We start from the raw sequence: 24,279 nt of genomic DNA on the forward strand, positions 1-24,279 counted from the left end.
CCTCACTCTAACTGCGGTCTGGCGAAGACGCTGCAGAATGCCGTTCCACAATAGCAGAACCCGCTTCCCCCCTTAGCGATTCTAACGGACCATAAGTGACGATTGACAGACGCTTCGCCGCGCGCGCCACAACCCTCGCGAAGTGAGGCAACCACAGATCGGGACCCGCACGCTTCGTCGCACCCGCCAGCCGCCGTCACCGAACGCCGGTGAAAGTTGCATTCCAAGCAGCGCTCACACCAGTCTCATATTCGAGGCATCTCCAGGTGCCGCTTGTATTTACCGTTGAAGGCAGAATAGCACAGGGCGTGTTGACACACGCGCTCAACGCACGTACCCTCTCCCCAGCGTGACCGATGCAACACCGCCAAGTGCACGCACATAATTATAAACTCATATAACAACCTTCACAGTCTCATTCTTAGGTCACATCGTTTAACAAAAAATAAGAACTAAGTCGACCTCTCGGGAACTGTATAGCGTCCCAGAAATAGTTAACGCTTGCTTTCTTCATGCCTCAGCTTGTATGGACGGAAATTCTTACCCTAACAGAACCTGTTTACCAAAATATCGCCTAATCCAGTCTTCCTGCCGGACATAACGTGATAGCCTTCCTGCTCTAAACATACGCATATGTTCTCATCGCTATGTAGAGACCCCTATATCACAGCACAAACGATGTCAACGAATGGAGCATTCTGATTCGCTCTTACCGAGTTTACACGCCGAATTACTTATGCCGCAGGTATCGAAGCACCATCCACCTATTCTTTCTCGGACTTCCAGCGGTTATTTTACGCAGATCGCTAAATTACATTGACAGTTAAATTAGCAAAATTGTCTCCACCTTATCAAATACATGCCAGACCGACAAGAATATTCGAAGCCCGGAATTATGAATGATTGTACCCCATGTACTATACTGTAAATCGCAAGAAACGCCCACTGTGGCCTTGTTTACTTCTTTGAAACACTGTTTTCTAACGCGGTTTGCACACTGCCGAACATTTATTTTTTATGCTACGACTTCGACCTCTATGTCAGATTCTAAACTGGCATTAAGACGCTCTGATCCACGACCTCTCACAGAAAACTAGACATCGCACTATGTAAATCATATTCTTACTGCGGATAGCATAACACTGAATTATTTTTAAATAAAACCCACTTACAACATCAGGAAACTAGAAGAGTTTGGCAGCGTTGTGTAGTTTCCAAACTACCGTGTGAAAGTCTTTCGTGACCTCTATATTTAAGTTTATATATCGCCGTGACGGAACAGATGATAGCTAGGCGTTCCATTTCGAGTTATTCGTAATTTTGCACTCATGTACGCGATCGCTGTTTAGCTGCTAGCAACCCCCAGAAGTTGTCTCCCACCCACAAAACTTCTCCCCCAACTGAAACAAACCATGTCACTCAATCATTATGTGGTAAGCGATGCGCGGATGTGATGGAAAAGACACCTTCGATGTACTGTAATATTAAGCAACAGACTTGATAGTGGGAAGAATTTTACACTAAGTTCAGCACCGGCCATTGATGTGACAGCATGCCCCCCCCCCCTCCATTTCTGTATCACAAATGGTTCAAATGGCTCTGAGCACTATGGGACTTAACTTCTGAGGTCATCAGTCCCCTAGAACTTAGAACTACTTAAACCTAACTAACCTAAGGACATCACACACTTCCATGTCCAAGGCAGGATTCGAACCTGCGACCGTAGCGGTCACGCGGTTCCTGACTGGAGCGCCTAGAACCGCTCGGCCACTTCGGCCGGCTCAATATCACAGTATCACAGCTAAACCTCCCCTTTTACATCACTTTGCGAGTATGACTGCGAATGTGGGTAGATTACTGTGCAGTACGTGCATTCATTGTTAATTCTCGAACACATACATGATCAAACTACATCAAAGAATGCTCTACATATTTGTAACAGTTCGAGCATACTTTGTCCCACTACTGCCGTTGAGTAGACGTCATTGTTCGGCAACGGAAACCGACGAGACATGTGCAGTTTTCATTGCAAAATATTGCATACAGTCGTAAAATGATCAGAATAAATATCTCACGTAATTTCGGGCACTTAAATAAAAAATAATTAACAAAGGACACTAATTAAGTCCCATCGTTCGTTCCGAACAATCCACCGCCAACCTCACTTTTTTTTGTCTGTAATATGAGGAGACAGCACCATAAACGATTGAAAGACATGGTAAAGGCTTGATTTAATAGCAGAACCGCCACAACAGATAGATTTAAATTACCTTTACCGAAGAAATATAGTTACAGTTACGACGCTTACATCCGCTCAGTTCGGGTTCTGCACGACAAAAGGTGATGTTACAATAGAAAGATAAAAGAATATTTATCTTTCTTTTTTCAGTGGCTTTTCATTCACCACTTTTATAACTTCTGGAAGTTTCGACATGTTAATGCGATCTTTGAACACATACCAAAATCGTAGCTTCTTTATCATTAAAATATACAGGGTCCGTCAAAACAATGTATACACACTATGAACTGTCATAGACAATTTATTTCCCGTTCTACAAGGTGAAATATCTGTGAGAAAGTAATATTATGTTTCTTCAACAGGTGGCAGCAGTGGCAAGGAAGTAACTGCAACATTGCGGACGGGCGTTTGAGCTTTGAAGCGCGGAAGCAGATAAGTGGTACTGGAAGTTTGAGAATGTAGCTGCGGTTCGAAGACAGTGGAGAAGTGAGTATGGTACAGAACTACCTTCAAGGTTAACAATTACACGTCTACAAGACAAATTCGAAATTCGTGGAACAGTGTGTGAGTGCATAAAGGTCGATCAAGGTGACCTCGTACAGCTACAAGTGATGATTCAGCAACTGCGGTCTTGGAACTGTTTCAGCGTTCGCCTCAAAAATCTTCAAGGCAAGCGGCACGTGAGAGTAATGTTAAGTGCTAGTAGTGTGCTATGCATTCTGAAGAAAGGCAAGTTTCGTGTGTACATTCCAAGGCTGGTGCAACAGCTAAGTGACGACGATACAGATCGAAGGTTAAAATTTTGTGAATGGGTTCAGGAGATGGTGAGACATGAACTGGGATTTATGGGTAGCATAATTTGGTCGGATGAAGCCCAATTCGAACTCAATGGAACTGTCAATAGGCACAATTGTGTGTACTGGGCTGAAGATAATCCTCACATTATAGTTGAAAAGGCTGTGAATTTGCCTGGTGTAAATGGGTGGTGTGGTTTGTCTGCAAGGGGACTCATTAGGCCTTTCCCATTTACTGGAGAAACGTACCTAACAATGCTTGTTTCCTTACTTAGCGTTACTTCATCGACTATGAGAATAAAAATTAGGATAAAAAATAATGGAACGTTTCAGGACCCTGTCCATAACGCTCCGAACGTTATCAATTGAGGAGAGAACCGGCGTCCTCGCTGGCCGAAGTAGAGTTTGGCAAGCACCAAGACAAGCAGTATAAGCTCCCACCGTGTGTGAACGGACATTACTTTGCTGGAATGTAAACTCAGAATGGCTTGCCATGAAGGGCAATTAAATGGGGCGTAGAATATCTTCAACGTACCGCTGTGCTGTAAGGGTGCCGCGGACGACAGCGAAAGGGGTCCTGTGTATCCTGCATCTATTTGAGGCGAAAATCCCCCATTCACCTGAGTTCCCTGTACAGAGGAAGAGATTAGTGCTTAACGGCCCGTCGACAACGAGGTCATTAGAGACGGAGCGCAAGCTCGGGTGAGGGAAGGACGGGAAGGAAATCGGCCGTGCCCCTTCAAAGGAACCATCCCGGCATTTGCCTGAAAGGATTTAGGGAAATCACGGAAAACCTAAATCAGGATGGCCGGAGACGGAATTGAACCGTCGTCCTCCCGAATGCGAGTCCAGTGAGTTCCCTGTACGCTAGCTACAAGTCTACTGGGTCAACCTTAGTAAACAGTGAACAATTACGTATACTGCCACAGAGACGCCGAGGTTTGAGCTAAATTAGTATAAGGAAAACGTGAATGTACTGTACATACACTACTGGCCATTAAAATTGCTACACCACGAAGATGACGTGCTACAGACACCAAATTTAACCGACAGGAAGAAGATGCTGTGATATGCAAATGATTAGCTTTTCAGAGCATTCACACAAGGTTGGCGCCGGTGGCGACACCTACACCGTGCTGACATGAGGAAAGTTTACAACCGATTTCTCATACACAAACAGCAGTTGACCGGCGTTGCCTGGTGAAACGTTGTTGCGATGCCTCGTGTAAGGAGGAGAAATGCGTACCATCACGTTTCCGACTTTGATGAAGGTCGGGTTGTAGCCTATCGCGATTGCAGTTTATCGTACCGCGACATTGCTGCTCGCGTTGGTCGAGGTCCAGTGACTGTTAGCAGAATATGGAATCGGTGGATTCAGGAGGGTAATACGGAACGCCGTGCTGGATCCCAACGGCCTCGTATCACTAGCAGTCGAGATGACAGGCGTCTTATCCTCATGGCTGTAACGGGTCGTGCAGCCACGTCTCGATCCCTGAGTCAACAGATTGGGACGTTTGCAAGACAACAACCATCTGCACGAACATTTCGACGACGTTTGCAGCAGCATGGACTATCAGCTCGGAGACCATGGCTGCGGTTACCCTTGACGCTGCATCACAGACAGGAGCGCCTGCGATGGTGTACTCGACGACGAACCTGGGTGCACGAATGGCAAAACGTCATTTTTTCGGATGACTCCAAGTTCTGTTTACAGCATCATGATGGTCGCATCCGTGTTTGGCGACATTGCGGTGAACGCACAATGGAAGCGTGTATTCGTCTCATCGCCATACTGGCGTATCACCCGGCGTAATGGTATGGGGTGCCAATGGTTACACGTCTCGGTCACTTCTTGTTCGCATTGACGGCACTTTGAACAGTGGACGATACATTTCAGATGTGTTACGACCCGTGGCTCTACCCTTCATTCGATCCCTGTGAAACCCTACATTTCAGCAGGATAATGCACGACCGCATGTTGCAGGTCCTGTATTGGCCTTTCTGGATACAGAAAATGTTCGACTGCTGCAGATCTCTCACCAACTGAAAACGTCTGGTCAACGGCGGCCGAGCAACTGGCTCGTCACAATACGCCAGTCACTACTCTTGATGAACTGTGGTATCGTGTTGAAGCTGCATGGGCGGCTGTACCTGTACACGCCATCCAAGCTCCGTTTGACTCAATGCCCAGGCGTATCAAGGCCGTTATTACGGCCACAGGTGGTTGTTCTGGGTACTGATTTCTCAGGTCTATGCACCCAAATTGCGTGAAATGTAATGACATGTCAGTTCTAATATAATATATTTGTCCAATGAATACCCGTTTATCATCTGCATTTCTTCTTGGTGTAGCAATTTTAATGGCCAGTAGTGTATATGCCAAAATGTAAGATGTGTTGTCTAATCATTTTCGGAGAAGTTGACAGTCTGTGATCCAGAAGACCCGATTTTCCACTGAGTGGAGTTGTGTTACGCTTCAACTTCTTTACTTAGCGTGGCAAACGAGAAGATGCCACCAGGGGCTGACACAAGAAACGCCTGGGAAGCAGAACAGAGAGAGGCCGGCTAGGTGTTCTTGCTTAAGAAGTTTCATGGGAATTATGCTGACACCCCAAGAGTCACAGCCCAGGCCTCCTGATAGGTGAATCTGCCACACCTTCAAACCCCCAGAGTTGTAATACCGCTGACATAATGGAAAGACGGAAGCCACTGCACCAATTATGACCTGGTTGCCACTCGATCAAACCTGACGCTGTGGCTCTGTTGTAGCTTATATGAGAGAAAATGATACCCTACCCGAACAGTGATGGGCCAAGCCTTCATAAACGCTGCCGAGTTTAGGGTTGCACCTGCAGCCAGCTACCAGAAGAACCCCACGCTGGTAATCTTTCTGAAACGGGTGATCAGCTGCCGCTGCTTGATATTGTCTTCACTAAGCTGCAGGTCTGCGTGCTGTTCCTAAGTCCGAGTGCCTCTGGGAGCTGAACCAGCGCCTTGGAGCCAGAGGGGCAGCTGTTGGCTACGTACCATCGGCCTCATGCTGACTGCTTGTAGGTTCTCAGTTGGTGCACGAGTGTCACTATCTGGCCTTTTGTCTTTCAGGGCATATGCTATTGCTACAAACCGCTGCCGCTGCTCTGGGGAGTCCTACACTGAACTGTGTACCGGGACCAAGCAGTGCGGTTGCCACAGCTGCTGCTGCCGAGCCTGGGACCCTGAATCTGCATTTGTGCTGGCGACAGGACGCTGCCTGCTACGGCCTGTGTCTATGATGAGCTGACTCTGCCAGAGAAGACTGCGTGCTGAGTTCAAACACCAGGACCGGTGTCCGAACTAGGCCGCTAGATGCGACAGTGCAACTGCTGAACATGAAGGAATAAAAAATAACTCTAACTCTCTTGGTTTCCCAGCAGTGTTCTACTTGGTTTCTAGGCTACCACCAGCACCCTGCTATGACTGATGACAAGGTGGAGGTCTGAACGCCATTCTGACACCTAGAAGGACGGTTCTTCCACCCTCGATAGAGATTAAAACACCACGCACCTATACATATTGCTCTACAGACCGTAATGATAAAATTAGCAACAGTAAGCTTACTATTGGGTAAGGTTCTCGAGCAATGATCAAGAAATTTGAAATAACACAAAATTCAGTGATTAATTTCGATTTGCCTATTATTTCGGTGAACTGTGAGTACAATTATTGCCCATCAAATAGAACTGAACATATGGCCAGGGTGACAACGAGAAATAGCGGGGTGGGGGGGGGGGGAGGAGGAGTAGGTAATAAAACATACACATCAGTATTCTAACAAGTGAAGTGTGCAGCCACACGTTACAATGATGATGTCGACATGGTGTAAACGGGCTGCTCGGTTTAAAGTTTTGTTTACTAGTGCAAAGATCGAGTAAACCCAGAATGACCCGATTTGAAAATAACTATGCCTGTCGTAGATAAATTGCGAACCAAGCATGAAATTAAGGAACGCTATGTGACTTCAGTCTACGAAAAAAATTATTTCAGCAGAACACGGCTATATTAAATAGAGCAATGAACATAATAAACTATTTTGAAGAAATTATCCATAATTCAGTGTTTTCCAGTGACGCAACTTTAGTGGGTCACAGTTCAGTGGGGATGCAAACCCCAGACTGTATTTATAGCAGTCAAATATGAAACACTACTCACAAACGCTTCTGTAGAATCATATACAGTGTCTTTCCAAGTTGCAGCAGCATCAGATCCTATCTTCTTCACTACAAATATTCATGCACAGAACGGAATACATAATATTTGGACTATGAAAGCCATCTGAAAGTTTTAGAAGGGACCATTGCACAATTAATTTCTGGAAGCTACGCCCCCATAAAATCTATTACGCCAGTGCGAATAAGAGGTGGTTCTGACTCCCAATTTGGGAATAATTTCTAAAAAGGAAACCAATTATGAAAATTATAATCACAGGAAGAAGTCTCATGGAATAAATAAAAGTAAAAACATCTACTTGGAGAAGTTTTATGTAGTGGCCGAAAGTGTCTGTTATATTACATCAAAAAACACTTTTATTACTTAGAATTTTAGGTTACAATTACAAAACAGTTTAAATCTAAGTTATCGAGTTGTAAGAATCGACTGGTTGCAATCGAATTCGGATTTATGGAAAGGGCAACGAGTTTAATAGATGACATCACAACGTTAAGGAAAGTTTTATTAAAGTAGAGTGTCATCGATAGGACAGTTATTGGTGTCCCGCTACTTAGTGTTATTAACTCGATTCATAGAATCATCTGAGTAGTGGTGAGATAGCGATAGTGTCAACTCTGGCGTCACCAATTATACTGTTACTTTTTAAAAGGGAGAAACTTGGTTGTACGAGATAGACCCGAAGATAAAATTATGTTGTATCAGGAGTTAAGGGTGTTCAAATGGTTCAAATGGCTCTGAGCACTATGGGACTTAACATCTATGGTCATCAGTCCCCTAGAACTTAGAACTACTTGAACCTAACTAACCTAAGGACAGCACACAACACCCAGCCATCACGAGGCAGAGAAAATCCCTGACCCCGCCGGGAATCGAACCCGGGAACCCGGGCGTGGGAAGCGAGAACACTACCACACGACCACGGGATGCGGGCAGAGAAAGGTGTTAGTAGAACATATGGATGAAAGTCAGGACACGCAGGGACCAAGCAGCAATCGGTATTGTAATTGTAAACTGTCGAAGCTGCGTTGGTAAAGTACCGGAACTTCAAGCGCTGATAGAAAGCACCGAAACTGAAATCGTTGTAGGTACGGAAAGCTGGCTGAAGCCAGAAATAAATTCTGCCGAAATTTTTACAAAGGCACAGACGGTGTTTAGAAAGGATAGATTGCATGCAACCGGTGGTGGCGTGTTTGTCGCTGTTAGTAGTAGTTTATCCTGTAGTGAAGTAGAAGTGGATAGTTCCTGTGAATTATTATGGGTGGAGGTTACACTCAAGAACCAAGCTAGGTTAATAATTGGCTCCTTTTACCGACCTCCCGACTCAGCAGCATTAGTGGCAGAACATCTGAGAGAAAATCTGGAATACATTTGACATAAATTTTCTCAGCATGTTACAGTCTTAGGTGGAGATTTCAATTTACCAGGTATAGACTGGGACCCTCAGATGTTTAGGACGGGTGGTAGGGACAGAGCATCGAGTGACATTATACTGAGTGCACTATCCGAAAATTACCTCGAGCAATTAAACTGAGAACCGACTCGTGGAGATAATATCATGGACCTACTGATAACAAACAGACCCGAACGTTTCGACGCAGAACAGGGAATCAGTGATCATAAGGCCGTCGCAGCATCCCTGAATATGGAAGTAAATAGGAATATTAAAAAATGGAGGGAGGTTTATCTGTTTAGCAAGAGTAATAGAAGGCAGATTTCAGACTACCTAACAGATCAAAACGAAAATTTCTGTTCCGACACTGACAACGTTGAGTGTTTATGGAAAAAGTTCAAGGCAATCGTAAAATGCTTTTTTGACAGGTACATGCCGAGTAAAACTGTGAGGGATGGGAAAAACCCACCGTGCTTCAACAACAAAGTTAGGAAACTACTGCGAAAGCAAAGAGCTTCACTGCAAGTTTAAACGCAGCCAAAAAACTCAGACAAACAGAAGCTAAACGATGTCAAAGTTAGCGTAAGGAGGGCTATGCGTGAAGCATTCAGTGAATTCGAAAGTAAAATTCTATGTACCGACTTGACAGAAAATCCTAGGAAGTTCTGGTCTTACGTTAAATCAGTAAGTGGCTCGAAACAGCATATTCAGACACTCTGGGATGATGATGGCATTGAAACAGAGGATGACACGCGTAAAGCTGAAATACTAAACACCTTTTTCCAAAGTTGTTTCACAGAGAAAGACCGCACTGCAGTTCCTTCTCTAAATCCTCACACAAACGAAATAAGTGTCCAAGGAATAGAGAAGCAACTGAAATCACTCAACAGAAGGAAATCCACTGGACCTGACGGGATACCAATTCGATTCTACACAGAGTACGCGAAAGAACTTGCCCCCCTTCTAACAGCCGTGTACCGCAAGTCTCTAGAGGAACGGAAGGTTCCAAATGATTGGAAAAGAGCGCAGGTAGTCCCAGTCTTCAAGAAGGGTCGTCGAGCAGATGCGATATCTCTGACATCGATCTGTTGCAGAATTTTAGAACACGTTCTTTGCTCGCGTACATGTCATTTCTGGAAATCCAGAATCTACTCTCTAGGAATCAATATGGATTCCGGAAACAGTGATCATGTGAGACCCAACTCGCTGTATTTGATCATCAGACCCAGAAAATACACTCCTGGAAATTGAAATAAGAACACCGTGAATTCATTGTCCCAGGAAGGGGAAACTTTATTGACACATTCCTGGGGTCAGATACATCACATGATCACACTGACAGAACCACAGGCACATAGACACAGGCAACAGAGCATGCACAATGTCGGCACTAGTACAGTGTATATCCACCTTTCGCAGCAATGCAGGTTGCTATTCTCCCATGGAGACGATCGTAGAGATGCTGGATGTAGTCCTGTGGAACGGCTTGCCATGCCATTTCCACCTGGCGCCTCAGTTGGACCAGCGTTCGTGCTGGACGTGCAGACCGCGTGAGACGACGCTTCATCCAGTCCCAAACATGCTCAATAGGGGACAGATCCGGAGATCTTGCTGGCCAGGGTAGTTGACTTACACCTTCTAGAGCACGTTGGGTGGCACGGGATACATGCGGACGTGCATTGTCCTGTTGGAACAGCAAGTTCCCTTGCCGGTCTAGGAATGGTAGAACGATGGGTTCGATGACGGTTTGGATGTACCGTGCACTATTCAGTGTCCCCTCGACGATCACCAGTGGTGTACGGCCAGTGTAGGAGATCGCTCCCCACACCATGATGCCGGGTGTTGGCCCTGTGTGCCTCGGTCGTATGCAGTCCTGATTGTGGCGCTCACCTGCACGGCGCCAAACACGCATACGACCATCATTGGCACCAAGGCAGAAGCGACTCTCATCGCTGAAGACGACACGTCTCCATTCGTCCCTCCATTCACGCCTGTCGCGACACCACTGGAGGCGTGCTGCACGATGTTGGGGCGTGAGCGGAAGACGGCCTAACGGTGTGCGGGACCGTAGCCCAGCTTCATGGAGACGGTTGCGAATGGTCCTCGCCGATACCCCAGGAGCAACAGTGTCCCTAATTTGCTGGGAAGTGGCGGTGCGGTCCCCTACGGCACTGCGTAGGATCCTACGGTCTTGGCGTGCATCCGTGCGTCGCTGCGGTCCGGTCCCAGGTCGACGGGCACGTGCACCTTCCGCCGACCACTGGCGACAACATCGATGTACTGTGGAGACCTCACGCCCCACGTGTTGAGCAATTCGGCGGTACGTCCACCCGGCCTCCCGCATGCCCACTATACGCCCTCGCTCAAAGTCCGTCAACTGCACATACGGTTCACGTCCACGCTGTCGCGGCATGCTACCAGTGTTAAAGACTGCGATGGAGCTCCGTATGCCACGGCAAACTGGCTGACACTGACGGCGGCGGTGCACAAATGCTGCGCAGCTAGCGCCATTCGACGGCCAACACCGCGGTTCCTGGTGTGTCCGCTGTGCCGTGCGTGTGCTCATTGCTTGTACAGCCCTCTCGCAGTGTCCGGAGCAAGTATGGTGGGTCTGACACACCGGTGTCAATGTGTTCTTTTTTCCATTTCCAGGAGTGTATTAGATACAAGCTCCCAGGTAGATGCCGTTTTCCTTGACTTCCGGAGAGCGTTCAATACAGCTCCGCACTGTCGTCTGATAAACGAAGTAAGAGCCTATGGAAGATCAGCTGTGTGGCTGGATTGAAGAGTTTTTAGCAGACAGAACGCAGCATGTTGTTCTCAATGGAGAGACGTCAACAGACGTTAAAGTAACCTCTGGCGTGCCACAAGGGAGTGTTATGGGACCATTGCTTTTCACAATATATATAAATGACCTAGTAGATAGTATCGGAAGTTCCATGCGGCTTTTCGCGGACGATGCTATAGTATACAGAGAAGTTGCAGCATTAGAGGATTGCAGCGAAATGCAGGAAGATCTGCAGCGGATAGGCACTTGGTGCATGGAGTGGAAACTGACCCTTAACATAGACAAATATAATGTATTGCGAATACATAGAAAGAAGGATCCTTTATTGTATGATTATATGACAGCGGAACAAACACTGGTAGCAGTTACTTCTGTAAAATATCTGGGAGTATGCGTGCGGAACGATTGAAGTGGAATGATCATATAAAATTAATTTTTGGTAAGGCGGGTTCCAGGTTGAGATTCATTGGGAGAGTCCTTAGAAAATGTAGTCCATCAACAAAGGAGGTGGCTTACAAAACACTCGTAGACCTATACTTGAGTATTGCTCGTCAATGTGGGATCCGTACCAGGTGGGGTTGACAGAGGAGATAGAGAAGATTCAAAGAAGAGCGGCGCGTTTCGTCACAGGGTTATTTGGGAAGTATGATAGCGTTACGGAGATGTTTAGCAAACTCACGCGGCAGACTCTGCAAGAGAGGCGCTCTGCATCGCGGTGTAGGTTGCTGTCCAGTTTTCGAGAGGGTGCGTTTCTGGATGAGGTATCGAATATATTGCTTCTCCCTACTTATACCTCCCGAGGAGATCACGAATGTAAAATTAGAGAGATTCGAGCGCGCGGAGGCTTTCCGGCAGTCGTTCTTACCGCGAACCATAGGCGACTGGAAGAGGAAAGGGAGGTAATGACAGTGGCACGTAAAGTGCCCTCCCCCCCACACACCGTTGGGTGGCTTGCGGAGTATAAATGTAGATGTAGATGTAGATGACTGTGGAGGTTAAAAATGTACTGCGGGCAGTATTCGTGGGAAGAAGTTTTTGGACACTTGAAGTCGATGACCAAAGACAAAATAACTATCCGTCCTAGCGGCATCATTAATCCGGTAGAAGGAAGAGATGAAGCACACAAGTCAACCTTCGTGTAATGGTATGAAGATGCAAGTTTGGAATCTTCGTAATACCTTTAGCGCGATGTCAGTTTTTCAAGTGTTTTTATTGTTTTCCTTACGATTGTATCCTATTTTTATTCGAATGTGTTCTGAGTAATAGACTTAAAAAATGTTTTTGTGCTGACTCTGTAATACCTATACTAATCTTGTGGGTATATCTTTAATGCAAAATATCTTATTGTGAGAACAGGTTTTTCGTTTCCTTAACCATTCTTGGCGCCACATATCACGTTTCCTTTCTCTTTCCTTTCTTCTCACATTAGAATTGGAAAGCCAGCGAAAACGAAAAATTCGTCTTCATCCGAGTTTCTTACATATTTGAACCATGAACTACTGCTTATACAAACATATCTGAATCGTGTGGAGACAAATGGGTTTTGTGCACCTTTCCAGAGTATGCTTGGTCACGCGGGCTTGTCAAATTTGCAATTAGCTGTACACCCACATTCTGATTGGTTCCACTTCTCCCACGTCTCTCGTTCGTGGCGGGATATACACTACTGACCATTAAAATTGCTACACCAAGAAGAAATGCGGATGATAAACGGGTATTCATTGGACAAATATATTATACTAGAACTGACATGTGATTACATTTTCATAAATTTGGCTGCGTACATCATGAGAAATCGGACCCAGAACAACCACCTCTGGCCGTAATAACGGCCTTGATACGCCTCGGCATTGAGCCAAACAGAGCTTGGATGGCGTGTACAGGTACAGCTGCCCATGCAGCTTCAACACGATACCACAGTTCATCAAGAGTAGTGACTGGCGCATTGTGAGGAGCCAGTTGCTCGGCCACCATTGACCAGACGTTTTCAATTGGTGAGAGAACTGGAGAATGTGCTGGCCAGGGCCGCAGTCAAATATTTTCTGTATCCAGAAAGGCCCGTACAGGACCTGAAACATGCGGTCGTGCATTATCCTGCTGAAATGTAGGGTTTCACAGGGATCGAATGAAGGGTAGAGCCACTGGTCGTAACACATCTGAAATGTAACGTCCACTGTTCAAAGTGCCGCCAATGCTAACAATACGTGTAACTAATGGCACCCCATACCATCACGCTGGTTGATACGCCAGTATGGCGATGACGAATACACGTTTCCAATGTGCGTTCACCGCGATGTCGCCAAACAGGGATGCAACCATCATGATGCTGTAAACAGAACTTGGATTCATCCGAAAAAATGACGTTTTGCACTCAGGTTCGTCGTTGAGTACACCATCGCTGGCGCTCCTGTCTGTGACGCAGCGTCAAGGGTAACCGCAGCCATGGTCTCCGAGCTGATAGTCCATGCTGCTGCAAACGTCGTCGAAATGTTCGTGCAGATGGTTGTTGTCTTGCAAACGTCCCCATCTGTTGACTCAGGGATCGAGACGTGACTGCACGGTCCATTACAGCCATGCGGATAAGATGCCTGTCATCTCGACTGCTAGTGATACGAGGCCGTTTGGATCCAGCACGGCGTTCCGTATTACCCCCCTGAACCCACCGATTCCATATTCTGCTAACAGTCATTGGATCTCGACCAACGCGAGCAGCAATGTCGCGATACGATAAACCGCAATCGCGATAGGCTACAATCCTACCTTTATTAAAGTCGGAAACGTGATGGTACGCATTTCTCCTCCTTACACGAGGCATCGCAACAACGTTTCACCAGGCAACGCCGGTCAGCTGCTGTTTGTGTATGAGAAATCGGTTGTAAACTTTCCTCATGTCAGCACGGTGTAGGTGTCGCCACCGGCGCCAACCTTGTGTGAATGCTCTGAAAAGCTAATCATTTGCGTATCAGAGCATCTTCTTCCTGTCGGTTAAATTTGGCGTCTGTAGCACGTCATCTTCGTGGTGTAGCAGTTTTAATGGCCAGTAGTTTAATAAGTCACAGCTGCAAAATACTAACGCGAATTCTTTACAGACGAATGGAAAAACTGGTAGAATCGGACCTCGGGGAAGATCAGTTTGGATTCCGTAGAAATGTTGGAACACGTGAGGCAATACTAACCTTACGACTTATCTTAGAAGAAAGATTAAGAAAAGGCAAACATACGTTTCTAGCATTTGTAGACTTAGAGAAAGCTTTTGACAACGTTAACTGGAATACTCTCTTTCAAATTCTGAAGGTGGCAGGGGTAAAATACAGGGAGCGAAAGGCTATTTACAATTTGTACAGAAACCAGATGGCAGTTATAAGGGTCGAGGGGCATGAAAGGAAAGCAGTGGTTGGGAAAGGAGTGAGACAGGGTTGTAGCCTCTCCCTGATGTTATTCAATCTGTATATTGAGCAAGCAGTAAAGGAAACAAAAGAAAAATTCGGAGTACGTATTAAAATTCATGGAGAAGAAGTAAAAACTTTGAGCTTCGCCGATGACATTGTAATTCTGTCAGAGACAGCAAAGGACTTGAAAGAACAGTTGAACGGAATGGACAGTGTCTTGAAAGGAGGATATAAGATGAACATCAACAAAAGCAAAACGAGGATAATGGAATGTAGTCAAATTAAATCGGGTGATGCTGAGGGAATTAGATTAGGAAATGAGACATTTAAAGTAGTAAAGGAGTTTTGCTATTTAGGTAGTAAAATAACTGATGGTGGTCGAAGTAGAGAGGATATAAAATGTAGACTGGCAATGGCAAGGAAATCATTTCTGAAGAAGAGAAATTTGTTAACATTGAGCATTGATTTAAGTGTCAGGAAGTCGTTTCTGAAAGTATTTGTATGGAGTGTAGCCATGTATGGAAGTGAAACATGGACGATAACCAGTTTGGACAAGAAGAGAATAGAAGCTTTCGAAATGTGGTGCTACAGAAGAATGCTGAAGATAAGGAGGGTAGATCACGTAACTAATGAGGAGGTATTGAACAGGATTGGGGAGAAGAGAAGTTTGTGGCACAACTTGACTAGAAGAAGGGATCGGTTGGTAGGACATGTTTTGAGGCATCAAGGGATCACAAATTTAGCATTGGAGGGCAGCGTGGAGGGTAAAAATCGTAGAGGGAGACCGAGAGATCAATACACGAAGCAGATTCAGAAGGATGTAGGTTGCAGTAGGTACTGGGAGATGAAGAAGCTTGCACAGGATAGAGTAGCATGGAGAGCTGCATCAAACCAGTCTCAGGACTGAAGACCACAACAACAACAACAACAACAGTGTACGAATACGATGAATCAATGAATGAGCGAACAGGAAATCAAGCATTACAAACTCAAGTCCGTCATCACGTGTGAGCGTGGGGCTGTGGTGCAGTAAGGCAGCTGTACCTCCCAGAGCGGATTCCGCGCCCTAAGTTATACTTCTCAGGGCCATTCGTTGCCTCAGAGCCCCAGTAATCCGGAAGCCGCTAGGATGGCTGCTTTTAGACCGTGATGTACGGCGACAGCTGTCACACGTGTTGACCACAGAGCAAGAAACGTTGCTCCAAGTCTGAATCACGGCTCAGTAGCCACGCAGCTGGAAGGCAGAAATAGGCACAAAAAAAAGTCTCAGCCAGCTCGCGTAGAGGAAGAGGTTCCCGATATTCTACACATATACGCGACGAACCATTACCAAGTGCATGGCAGAGGGTACTTCCCTTTACACCACGTATTTAGCCTGATTAACACCGGAACGAACGAGAATCCTCTATGGTCTAAACTGTAGCTGGGCGCGAGCAGACGGCGTTCGGTCGCGTTCGATTCGCATTCGGAGGTGTTCGCTCGTGTTCCGCTGGTTGTCGGTCTTTCAGCGAACCATCAAAGTATGTTCACTTCTTCTCCAGTTTTGCGCTAGCAGCACAGGGCATTCGTCTGCTGTTTCGTGAGCGAGCTTTCTTTGTTGACCTGAGTTACGTGAGTGATGGAGTGGTGTGAAGAGGATGCAGTGTTTCTGATAGAGGATCGACGCGCAAGTCTCCTAAGTGGCGTCAACTAAAAGGACTTGCACCAGGCGACCGGTTACCCCACGGGAGGCCCTAGCCATACATTTCATTTAATTTCATTGCTGGTAGCTGAACATAAATGTCACAGTTTCTTGTGAGATCCAAGAGATCCACTTTACATATGTCGAACAATAAGAAATATCATTGGTAGGAAATTGCTGAAGTGCCCAAAGATCCAGACAGGAACGTCAGAAAGACAATAAATTTGTTAGATGCTTCCATCAGTTGGGAACGAAGTAACCACGAGCTTTGAATTGATTTTTATTAAAAAGTAACAGTATGATAATTTTTTTGGAAAGTAAACAAGTATGCTAATAAAATTGAAAATACACGAAAACAGAGGTTTTTGGTTTGATAACAGAAGATACAAGAATAGTACTTCCACAATGACGCTACCTGCTCTCTAATAAACTTAGCAGTAGATTTTATCAAGTAGCTTACGTTTAAGATTTTGTGTGTGTTTCCACATTTGATTCAAATGTTCAAATGTGTGTGAAATCTTATGGGACTTAACTGCTAAGGTCATCAGTCCCTAAGCTTATACACTACTTAACCTAAATTATCCTAAGGACAAACACACATACCCATGCGCGAGGGAGGACTCGAACCTCCGCCGGGACCAGCCGCACAGTCCATGACTGCAGCGCCTCAGACCGCTCAGCTAATCCCGCGCGGCCACATTTGATTATAATAAAATTCTATTAGTGCTTTACATATGTCATTGTAGACACCAGGAACAATCTGAGGTACAGCAGCTAATTAAATGTGAAATAATGTTAATGTAGATGTCTGCAATCGCTAACTCAAGAGTAAAATGTTATTCTGCGCAGATTGCATTGCTCGACCGTAATTAGTGTTCTTTTAAATTTCCCGATCGATTGTAAATAGAAACCAACGAAAAGCGTCTGTCGAGATAGACTACGTTGTGCACAGAACCGCTCCCAATTTCCGTTTCTAATCAGCTTTCTGTATCTAGTATTGTGTGACTTACACTTCACTTTAGGAGCACTTGAAACTCTGCCCCTTTGTTACCTATGCTTCTGCAATTAATCACGAGATGTTTAATGCTCTCGCCTATACGGGACATTATTGTAGATCTTATACCGATACTTCTGCGTCTCCTACTGCTATCGTCATCCGGACCGGAAGGAGAATCGTCCACCTCTTCATGCCACAGCAGAACTTGCAGCTTACATCCTCAATTATTTGCTGGATCTGTTCCAATCTCTGTCTTCCCCTGCACTTTTTACCGTTTACAGTTCGTTCCAGTACCATCTAGGTTATTCCCTGATGTACCAACACATGTCCTGTCATCCTGTCTCTTCTTCTTTTCAGAATTTTCTTATGTACCTTCCTTCGCCGATTCTGCGGAGAACATCCTCCTCATTCCTTGTCCTATCAGTCTACCTGATTTTCAACGTTCTTCTGTAGCACTACATGTCAAACGTTTCGATTCTCTTATGTTCCAGTTTTCGCACAGTCTACGACAATACTGTGCTCCAAATTAAGGCCTATGTTTGGTGCTAGTAGACTTCTCTTGGCCAGGAATGCCCCCTTTGCCTTTGCCTGTGTCGGCCTGCTTCTTATGTCGTCCTTGCATCGTGCATCATGAATTATTTTGCTTCCAAGGTAGCAGACTTCCTTGACTTCGTCTACTTCGCCACCAACTATTTTGATGTTAAGTTTCTCGCTGTTCTCATTTCTGCTACTTCTCATTACTTTTGTCCCTTTCCGGTATACTCTCAATCCATATTCTGTGCTCATTCATTCCGTTCAACAGATCCCGTAATACTTCTTCATATTCACTGAGGATAACAATGTTATTAGCGAATCTTATCACGGTTATCGTTTCGTCACGAACTTTAATCTCATACATGAAACTTAGTTTTATTTCCATAAATGTTTCTTCGACGTACAGCTTGAACAACAGGAGCGAAAGTCTGCATCCCTGTCTTACACACTACCCCCCGCCCAATTATAATTCGTTCTTGGTCTTCCACTTATATTGTTCCCTCTTCCTTCTTGTAGATGTTGTATATCATCGGTCCTTCCCTGCAGCCTATTCATATTTTTCTCACAATTTCGAACATCTTGCACCGTTTCACATTGCCGAACGCTTTTTCTAGATTCACAAATCCCATGAGCGTATCTCGATTTTTCTTCAATTCTGCATCCATTATCAAACGCAAAATCAGAACTGATTCTCTGGTGTCTTTATCTTTCGTAAAAACAAACCGATCGTCATCTAGCAGATCCTCAAGTTTCCTTTCCTTTCTTCATTATATTCTTCTCAGCATCTTGGGATGCATGAGCTGTTAAGCTTATACTGCTATGGTTTTCGCACCTATCTGCCATTCCTATCTTTGCAAGTGTCAATGATATTTTCCGGAAGTCTGACGGTATATCGTCAGTCTCATAGATAGATTCTACACATCAACTTGAATAGTTATTTGATTGCCATTTCCCCAATGATTTTATAAAATCTGGTTTATGTCCTTCTTTACTTACCCTCTGCTTCTGCTTAACTTGATCTCAAGCCTCCCAGATCTCTTTTAAATTCTAACACTGGATAGCCTATGTCTTCCTTATCAACTCCAGTTTCTTCTTCTATCAAGTCATCCTACCCCTTATAGAGGCCATCAGTGTATTCTTCTACGTAGCCGCTCTTTCCTCTGGATTTAACAATGGAATTTACTTTGCAGTCTTAATATTACCACCCTTGCTTTTAATTTCACCGAAGGTTGTTTTGAGTTTTCTATACGCTGAGTCAGTCCTTCCGACGATCATGTCTTTTTAGATTTCTTCGCAGTTTTCCTGCAGACATTTCACCTTGACTGCCCTGCACCTCCTACTTACTTCATTCCTAACCGATCTGTACTGATGTATTCCTGTCTTGCCCTGAACATTTTTGTATTTCCTCCTTTCGTTGATGATTTGAAGCATTTCTTCTGTTACCCAAGATTTCTTCGGAGTTACCTTCCTTGTACCTTATAGGTCTGACTGTCCATAGTCTGTGATTGCCCTTTTTAGAGACTGTCCACTCCTCTTTAACTGAACTACCTTCTATGATGTACCTTATCGCAGTATCCACATTCTTAGCAAACTTAAAGTTCGTCTCATCATTCCCAAGTACTTCTGTATTCCACTTCCGTCCACACTGATTCTTCTATTCTATTCTCTTAAACTTCAGCCTACTCTTCATTAATACTAAATTATGATGTGAGTCTACTGTATATCTGCTCCTGGGTACGCCTTGCAATGCAATATTTGATTTCCGTATCTGTCTGACAATGACGTAATCCACCTGCAATCTCCCCGTTTCTCCAGGTCAAATATACCTACTCCTCTTGTCATTCTTGAACAATGTTGGAATTGAAATTGAAATTTATTGCACAACTCAATTAGTCTTTCTGCTATCTCATTCCTTCTGCTAAGACCACATTCTCCCGTAACACTTTCTTCTATTCGTTTCCCTACAACAGCGTTTCAAACCCTATAATTATTAGAGTTTCATGTCGCTTTATATACTGAATTAATCCTTCAATAACCTCATGTACTTTCTCTCTCTTCGTCTACTGCTTGTGACTTCGGAACGTATACCTAAATTATCTTTGCCTGCGTTGGTTTGCTATGGACTCTCTACCATAATTTTCTATTCATAACGAACTCTATTCCCGTTATACCACTTTCTGCTGCTGTTGATATTACGCTATATTTATCTGACCAGAAATCCTTACCTTCTTGACACTCGCCATATCTAGACTGAGCATCTGCATTTCCCTTTCCAGGTTTTCTAGCTTTCCTAAAGGTTCAAGCCTCTGACATTTCATGTTCTGACTCGTAGAATGTCATCTGTTTGTTGGGTATTCCATCTTTGTCTCGTGGTCACCTAGTCTTTTGCAGTCCTCTCCCGGAGATCCGAATGTGGGACTAATCCGGAATCTTTTGCCAATGGAGAAATCACCATGAGACTTTTTCAGTTACAAGCCACATGCGCCCAAGTTACACATTATGTGTCTTTAATGCATTGGTTTCCATTGCCTTCTGGAGCCTCATGCCGTTGATCATTGCCGATTGTTCCACCTTTTTGGGACAGTTTCCAAATCCCAAGGGCAGGAGAGTGCCCTGAACCTCTGTCCGCTCCTCCACTACCTTTCACAAGGCCGTTGGCAGAACGAGTGTGACTTCTTGTGCCGGAAGTCTTCGGCCACCATTGCTGATGATTTTATTCAAAATTTAAGGAGTGGCTAATTTAGAACACTGGGCCCATGACGTTTTGATTACTAGTCAAAGACGCTACCCCTATATCATGAGTTCCTCCTGTACTGCATCCCTGACCAATTTAGGAGGCCCATAAAGTTGTCAACTGTATGGCACAAATCTACACTCCTGGAAATTGAAATAAGAACACCGTGAATTCATTGTCCCAGGAAGGGGAAACTTTATTGACACATTCCTGGGGTCAGATACATCACATGATCACACTGACAGAACCACAGGCACATAGACACAGGCAACAGAGCATGCACAATGTCGGCACTAGTACAGTGTATATCCACCTTTCGCAGCAATGCAGGCTGCTATTCTCCCATGGGGACGATCGTAGAGATGCTGGATGTAGTCCTGTGGAACGGCTTGCCATGCCATTTCCACCTGGCGCCTCAGTTGGACCAGCGTTCGTGCTGGACGTGCAGACCGCGTGAGACGACGCTTCATCCAGTCCCAAACATGCTCAATGGGGGACAGATCCGGAGATCTTGCTGGCCAGGGTAGTTGACTTACACCTTCTAGAGCACGTTGGGTGGCACGGGATACATGCGGACGTGCATTGTCCTGTTGGAACAGCAAGTTCCCTTGCCGGTCTAGGAATGGTAGAACGATGGGTTCGATGACGGTTTGGATGTACCGTGCACTATTCAGTGTCCCCTCGACGATCACCAGTGGTGTACGGCCAGTGTAGGAGATCGCTCCCCACACCATGATGCCGGGTGTTGGCCCTGTGTGCCTCGGTCGTATGCAGTCCTGATTGTGGCGCTCACCTGCACGGCGCCAAACACGCATACGACCATCATTGGCACCAAGGCAGAAGCGACTCTCATCGCTGAAGACGACACGTCTCCATTCGTCCCTCCATTCACGCCTGTCGCGACACCACTGGAGGCGAGCTGCACGATGTTGGGGCGTGAGCGGAAGACGGCCTAACGGTGTGCGGGACCGTAGCCCAGCTTCATGGAGACGGTTGCGAATGGTTCTCGCCGATACCCCAGGAGCAACAGTGTCCCTAATTTGCTGGGAAGTGGCGGTGCGGTCCCCTACGGCACTGCGTAGGATCCTACGGTCTTGGCGTACATCCGTGCGTCGCTGCGGTCCGGTCCCGGGTCGACGGGCACGTGCACCTTCCGCCGACCACTGGCGACAACATCGATGTACTGTGGAGACCTCACGCCCCACGTGTTGAGCAATTCGGCGGTACGTCCACCCGGCCTCCCGCATGCCCACTATACGCCCTCGCTCAAAGTCCGTCAACTGCACATACAGTTCACGTCCACGCTGTCGCGGCATGCTACCAGTGTTAAAAGACTGCGATGGAGCTCCGTATGCCACGGCAAACTGGCTGACACTGACGGCGGCGGTGCACAAATGCTGCGCAGCTAGCGCCATTCGACGGCCAACACCGCGGTTCCTGGTGTGTCCGCTGTGCCGTGCATGTGATCATTGCTTGTACAGCCCTCTCGCAGTGTCCGGAGCAAGTATGGTGGGTCTGACACACCGGTGTCAATGTGTTCTTTTTTCCATTTCCAGGAGTGTAGAAAGCCACAGGGTATCTTGTCAAAGAACTTTCAAGTATATGGTTCAAGCCTTCCACTTCATTTAGAACCAGGGGCCCACAGTCAGTTCTGAGGAAAATGGCGCAAATTATGAGCTACGGGGAAACTCCACGAGCAAGACCGGCCTTCTCAGCCTTTTCTGCCAGTCTCTAAAATTATACAAGTATGATTTCGACGTCCAGACGACAGGCATTGTTTGTTCCAGTGTGTACCACAGTCTGCAGCTGGTTGTACCCTATTCCAACAATAGTTGTCGGAAAGCCTCTTCAACATTTTGAATGAGTCCACCAGGCATAAGGTGTTCCTTCCCGTCTCCTGCTGCCATTTCCCTAACTGCCGACGCTTAATGGCCCCCTACATTTATGACTCCCTTTAATGGACACAACACGTTTCCCAGCAAGTGTAGTCAGTCTCATTGGCTCAGTTTTGTTTTCAGCGGAAGACAATACCTCGAAGTTGTTTGTTAGGGAGATAGATTAACACCCTAAGTTCTCTCTCACCCATGTTTCCCAGTACAAGGCGCCTAATGGTTAATGGCATTTGTAAAGGGTTCTAAACCGATAAGTTTGACAAGAAGAATTAATTAGCATAAATCAATATCTATTTGTTATTGAAACAAACAGCTTATAAATTACAGCATCAGCGTAAGCTTACAGAAAACTGTTCAAAGGGACGACCGTCAGTTTCAACGAATACAGAACTGAACTCTGAGTTCGTAAACATTTGGTCCCACTGCTTGCACAGCGTATTTACAATAGGGACGTAGCTGTTACTGCATCAATACTAGCCACACTGCTTTCCTCGAAGAGTGCCTGTCTTGGCCAGGCTGACGAGTGCTCATTGTCGCCTCTTCTGCCACACTATCCTGCATCTCCTCAGCAAATTCTACTGTTTGGACAATTCTCCATCAAGAATGTTGTCAAGCTCTTAGCGGTCCGAATGAATCAGTTTCTTGGAAGTGTATATCTACGGAAATAATTTTATTGCTCTTATTATGACGCCGGCTGTGGAATTCTGCACACTACATCATGCTACAGCATACATCAAATCAATTTCTCAAATTCACAATAACTGGTAATGTTCCATATTCGACAACCAGTCGCTTGATAGAGTACTAGTAAATTCAGATTGGTCTACGAAAATAACAACTAATAAAGCATAAAAGAAATATCGTCCAAACAAATGAGAATTACGTGAACAACTTCAGATTGAAGTTTACAAGCTTTGACTCACAGCACAATATCACTGAAAAATTAAAAGTTTTGGTTTGGAGGATTCAGAAAAATATCCAGGGATACTGTCACAGAAAACTATTGACAGAATTTAAGAACTAGGTTTAGTTAGGCAACTGTGAATCTTCAGTGTCGCTGTCGTGGCTAACGCACGTAATCATCACCTGTGTTCTGCCTAAAGGCAGATTTCCACGTGGTAACTCTCCGTACTCCCTTCTCTTCTGCTAACCTGACTAGGACAGGTTTGCGTAACTTCCGCTTCCCTTTACGTCTATGATCTTGTATTTTCTCCTCTCTCTGTCCCCTCCCAGAAAATAGTCCCTCTAAGGTTTCTGTTAGCCAGCACTCCAGTCTCAGCAAAATGCCCCATCCAGTTCTTCTCCCTTGCTCTTACAACCTGCAGCAGTCTTCTCTTCTCATCGACCCTTTCCAACGCTCTTTCGTTAATCACTCTTCCCATCTAGCTTATCCTCTCCATCCTCATTCACGTCTCAAATACTTCTAACCATTCTTCATCCTTTCGTCTCAGTGTCCATGTTCCTGCCTTGAAGACTGCCGAACTCCAGACAAAGCACTTTCCAAGCCTTTCTCTCAGACCTTTATGCAGTCTGTCACGTAATAATCCCCTCTTTCTGTTGAATGCCTTCTTCGCTGTATCAGTGCGAGTTTTCACCTCCTGATAACATCCCAATTCGTCAGTGAACGTACCTCCA

The sequence above is a fragment of the Schistocerca nitens genome, chromosome 4 (assembly GCF_023898315.1).
Source record: "Schistocerca nitens isolate TAMUIC-IGC-003100 chromosome 4, iqSchNite1.1, whole genome shotgun sequence".
In the NCBI taxonomy this organism is placed as follows: domain Eukaryota; kingdom Metazoa; phylum Arthropoda; class Insecta; order Orthoptera; family Acrididae; genus Schistocerca; species Schistocerca nitens.